At 43.5% G+C, this 5,713-nt stretch overlaps 1 pseudogene; it reads right to left on the reverse strand.

Moving 5' to 3' along the window:
- Positions 1–1,294: 1,294 nt before the first annotated feature.
- LOC134357653 (U2 spliceosomal RNA) lies at positions 1,295–1,426 on the reverse strand (annotated as a pseudogene).
- Positions 1,427–5,713: the final 4,287 nt, after the last annotated feature.

Below are 5,713 nucleotides of genomic sequence, written 5' to 3' on the forward strand. Positions count from 1 at the left end.
GCTTCCCCTTCCAGCTGCTGGGTGCCAGCCGTGGCTCTGCTCCCAGATTCCCGGAGCTCTGTGTGTCTGCTGCTCTCCGCCTCCTGTACTTGGGGGGTGGCCAAGCAGGCTTTCTCCCTCCTCTCTCCTCCTCTCCACCTGTTCCGCCAGCCGCTTCTTCCGCTGGGGCTACTGGCCTCGCCCAACTCCTTCCTCCTCTGAAGAGGACAGGGTACCAGAGGCTGTGTGGTTCCCTGCCCTTTTCTTGCGTTGCTCCGCCTTCTGTCGCTTGGCCGCCGCCTTTTGGGTCTTTTTCCGTTTCACGACCTTCCATTCAGTTTCCACCTCAGCTCTCCCCTCCTCCATGGACTCCTGCTCATTGTTTGCCTGGTCCTGGAGGGTCTGCAGTGGGGTGGCAGGTCTCAGGGTGCTTGCACCTTCCTTCCTGGTCTCATCGTCCGTCCTGTCTGGTGCCTCGTCTGCAGTGCTGGCAGGTACGTCCGAAACTGCCTGGGCCCTTTCAGGGCCAGCACTTCCCCTGGTCGCCTGTGCGTAGGTGCCCCCACGCCTCGGGCAGGCTCTGTACAGGTGGCCAGCCTGTCCACAAAGGTTGCAGGACTTGGCTTGCGTGCAGTCTTTGGTCAGGTGGCCTTCGGTTTTACAGTTCTTGCACATCACCACCCTGCACTGGGCTGCGATGTGCCTTGCCTTGCCGCAGTTTCGGCACACTCTGGGTTGCCCCGCGTACACCGTGCACCCTCGGTTCCCTCCGATGGCGAAGACGGAGTGGGGGTGGATGACGCCGCCGTTGGAATCCAACCTCAGCTTCACCTTGACCTGCCATTTGCTGGTCCAGATTCCCAGTCCGTCCTTCACGTCCGCTGGTGTTCCTACGCTCTCCACATACCGAGCGAGGAATGTAAGGACATCCACCACTGGCACGTGCGGGTTGAACATGTGCACCGTGATTGCCCGTTCCTGTTGTGTAGCCGTTGAAAAGAGGGCCTGTGCTTTCAGCAGCGACAGCGGCGCCTCTGTCCCCTTCAGCTGAAGCTGCTGGTACAGCTTCTGCCACCCTGCAGCCTGCTGGAAAGTGACATTGAAGAAACCTGCGAAGTCCTGGACACAGTAGATGTCGTCAGGCGTAAATCCGCAGCATTCCATCAAGACCTTCCGGATGAAGGTCTCTCGGGTGAAGCCGGTGCCCCCGTTCCGGTCTCGCACTGTCAGCCTGACAGTGTTCTTGATGCCCTGGCCTCGAGCCGATGCACTGCTCGCTGCTGCCATCTTCTTCCTCACTACTGTCGTCGCTGGTATAGGGTGTTAGATTGGAGGCCAATCAGCATTAGGATCCACCCCTGCGTCAGCGCGAACTCTTCACCTCCGCCTTCTGGTCTGATAAGAACAGATACTACACTTGATCTTAGCCAAAAGGCCGAGAAGCGCACCAAAATAGCACACCAAATGAATCTATCAGCTGACAAGCATTCATTGCTGCTAGACTTGGTTCCTTTTCTCAATCAAGTGTTCTAGAATCCTCTGAAATATGTGGCATTAATCCTTTTCTGATTGCAGTATTACAAAACCAAAACCATGTCAAGCACTAGTAGTTCCACAGAAAAGTGTTGTGAGACTGAGGAAAATCCCTCATTCCAATTAAAACTAGTGTGATTACTTAATCTTGGGCACGCATTGTTGTTCAGCTATTGGAAAAGGATTCTGGGTGCCAGCCAACAGAGGAAGAACATGCCTATAGAGGCAAAAATGTTCATAAGTCACTAGCAATCAACTTTAGTGTCTCAGAGTTGCTCCTCTCTATCACTATAAAAATGCACCTATCCCACAAATTTCCTTTGATGACAAAGTGCAGCTGAAAAATCAAACTTGCAAATTACTGAAAGCATCAAACCAACTCCCTGTTCCTTATGTAAGCACATGTTGGCCATTGTTTATTTGAGGAAAAGAAGTTTTTGTGGATTATACAAATACGGAGGTTTGCTTTTAGGAGTTACAATAACAGTTCAGCCATCCCTGGGAAATTCAAGAATTCAATCATCTATTTGAGAGGAATCTAAATAGAGCAGGTTGAGCTATTTTAGAAATGCAGAATGAAACTGAAAATTTGAGACTTGTGGCTATAGTTAGAGATAGAATTCAAAGTCAAAGCTAAGATTACTGTTATATACACAAGTACATGTATGCTCAGATGCAGTGAAAAACTGATTTACAATAGCATTACAGGCACAGAACATCAGATAAGATGCATTCACAAAAAAAAATCAAGCATAAATTACATATAATTTTACAAGAAAAACACAATTTAAACAATTTAAAAATCAAAGTCAATTCTAGTGCAAAATGATCAGAGTGGTTGAGGTAGTGATTAGGATTTTGCTGGTTGATTCAAAAGCAGTTGAAGGGAAGTAACTGCTCTCAAACCTGGTGGTGTAGAACTTCAGGCTCCTGATGATGGCTGAGAGAAGGTGGCTTGGCCCAGCCAGTGGGGATCTTTGATGATACATGTTGCATTTTAGAGGTAACCCTTTCTGAAGATACTACCTATTGAGAGGAGGGATACACCCATGATGTATCAGGCTGAGTCCACCACTCTCTTCAGCTTCTTATATTCCAGTGTACGAGGGGTGATTGATAAGTTTGTGGCCTAAGGTAGAAGGAGATGAGTTATATAGCTCTCGTTACATGCATGTGCAGTTCAACTCCTTGAGTGATTATGCAGAAAGTTTGAAGTTAATAACTCATCTCCTTCTACCTTAGGCCACAAACTTATCAATCACCCCTGCTGTGGACCACTTTCTGGAGGTCCAAGACGCCGACTTCTAAAAAGAAGGGATCCGTATGCTCCACGACCGCTGGACTGAGAGTGTAAATGTAGGAGGGGACTATGGTGAAAAATAAATGTGCTAGGGTTTCTAAAATTGACTCCTTCTACCTTGGGCCACAAACTTATCAATCACCCCTCGTATTTGAATATCCTTATCAGATCATGATGCAACCGTTAGGGTACTTTCAACAGTACTTCAGTAGAAGTTAATTGCACTACAATACTGCCTCTTAATCAGTAAACAGCAAAAGCTGAGCCTTTTGGAAATCTCAGAGAGACTCCTAGTACTCAGCAGGTCAGGAATCATCTAAACAAAGAAACTAGGTCAGCCTTTTAGATCAAGGATTTTTCACCTGAACTTAGATCAATTATCATTCGTTAGAAGTTAGAGAAGAGGAAAAAAGATGAATGAACTGCAGCTTCAGGAAAGAAAACCACTGGAATAGGCACTGGAAAGTACATTTGGATCTATAGATGCTACTGGATGAGTATTGTTAAGATAGTCTGGCTCTCTTCTGGCTTTGCCTGATTAATCTCACTTCACTTCAAGCCTCCTGCTGCTCCTCTACCTCCAGGATATAAATCACATAAAGTGAAATTCCCATGGGAAAGACTGTTGTGTAGCCATCATATCCTCTCTTATCTTGAAATAGAATACATTCCAGGAATAACAGAAGTATAGAAGTTTCCTGTTGATAAGAATGATTTCTATTGGTAGAGATATTGTAAATATAAATACAAGTAACTTCAGTTAAGTATCATCTTAACCAAAGATATCCATTTTGATGAACAGGTTACGTAAAAACACACCTTTAAAACAGAGAAGAAAGGAACAAGAAGGCTATGGGAGTTGGGTTGACTGTTTTCACCCTGTCCTAACTTTACTATTTGCATGGATGAAAATTTCTTGGATTGCATCCATGTTCCCCCACTAGAAGCTAAATTGCTGTTCTTAAGGCAACACCCAATTTATGCCGTGCTGATCCAGGTAATAGGGAAGCAGGATTTCATTGTAATTTATCCGTCCAATTTTTAATCAATCAAGGGCCAAACTCACCAAGTTGACGAAGGGTCTCGGCCTGAAACGTCGACTGCACCTCTTCCTAGAGATGCTGCCTGGCCTGCTGCGTTCACCAGCAACTTTTATGTGTGTTGCCAAACTCACCAAGTAACTTCGGCAATTAGTAAGATTTAACAACTGAAAGTTAGGGATTGTTTCAATGGTTTCGAAGATTTCAAAAGTACATTGAATGTCAGAGTAATATATACAATATAGATCCTGAAATGCTTTTTCTTTGCAACCATCCAGGAAAACAGAAGAGTGCCCCCAAAGAATGAACGACAGTTAAATGTTAGAACCCCAAAGTACCCCCCAGCTCCCCCCTCCCACATGTACGTGGCAGCAAGCAAGGATCCCCCTCCCCCACCGGCAAAAAAAAAGCATCAGCACCCGCCACCAAGCACTCAAGCGTGAGCAAAGCAATAGCAAAGACACAGACTTCCAGTACTCCAGCATCTACTTGTTCACCCAGTATTCAACATACCACAGGCTCTCTCTCTCCCTAATAAGAGAGAAAGAGGTGTCTCCGTTGGGCATATGCTTGTAGTCTGCACCTTATTAAACACAAGGGGTTGGCATCACTAACCGAAAACCTGAATTTTAGTAGTAATTCCAGATTTCTAAGATTTTATACACGTCATATTTAAATTTTCCTTTGTTTGCAATGATCTAATCAGCATCATGAAGTCCTTTCTATACTTGTAGACATTTCCTCCAATCTTATCCCCACAAAATACAGTAATTTCAGAGAGCACGGGCAGCATTCAGCTGACTGCTCTGTCAGCTAAATCTGTGCCAAGCAATATTTTCAAACCATAATCTCACAAAATTGAATATAAGGATAAAATTACTGGACTAGAGTGTAGCCTGTATTTGTCTGTGGCATGCATTAAACCTAAAATGAATTATATGATACCCAAATAAACTTGTTAAAATTCATGTTACACTACAACCCAGCCAAGGGTCTATGCTAAATGAGTTATTAAATACTAGGTCATTAAAACTCATCATTTTGTATTATTTGAAATCCATCTTAAATTTTTTTTTCCTTTTTGAACTTCTAAAAAAAATTGCTTTATCAAAAGGAAAAGCAAGAGACATGTGCCCACATTTCTATATCGGGGCAATTTTTAATCATGTCAACATTTAACATGGTTTCAAATTGCTCCTGGCCTGACTCTCATTCCCTTAATCAATGTTGCACTGATTAGTGCCTTCACCAAAAATTCTGAGTTCTATGGTTAGTTAACTACTACAGTAGTGATGATGAAAAACACTCCACAGTCTGATAATTATTCTAGCTGTTATGCTTTGACAAGATCAAATGTGTGAACATCAGATAAAAACAGCATACATTTGTTTCATGATTACATAGCCTACTGTTGCTCAAAACTTCAGTGTTAAAATTAACCCAAGGATGATTCTCAGGAAAGTTTCAGAACTTACGTAATTGAACTCTAGGATAAATTTGTAACATCAGGAGAGATAAGTAGAGTGATGGAATATGGAGGTATGTAAAGTACTGATAATATACCAATTAAATACTTTTGAAATTTAGTTTGTGTTGCAAGATAAAAAATATAATAGTAAATATGTGCATGCCTGTGTAAATTTATACGGAAATTTGGGGGGGAAATGAACCAGATGATCCTGCCGAAGGGTTTTGGCCTGAAACGTTGACTATACTTTTTTTCCCATAGATGCTGCCTGGCCTGCTTAGTTCCTCTAGCATTTTGTGTGTGTTTCCGGATTTCCAGCATCTGCAGATTTTCTGTTGCTCTTTTACAACAAAGTGTGTGTTTGCCACTAAATAGGAGTATCAACCTAGATTT

The sequence above is a fragment of the Mobula hypostoma genome, chromosome 16 (genome assembly GCF_963921235.1).
Source record: "Mobula hypostoma chromosome 16, sMobHyp1.1, whole genome shotgun sequence".
In the NCBI taxonomy this organism is placed as follows: Eukaryota; Metazoa; Chordata; class Chondrichthyes; order Myliobatiformes; family Myliobatidae; genus Mobula; species Mobula hypostoma.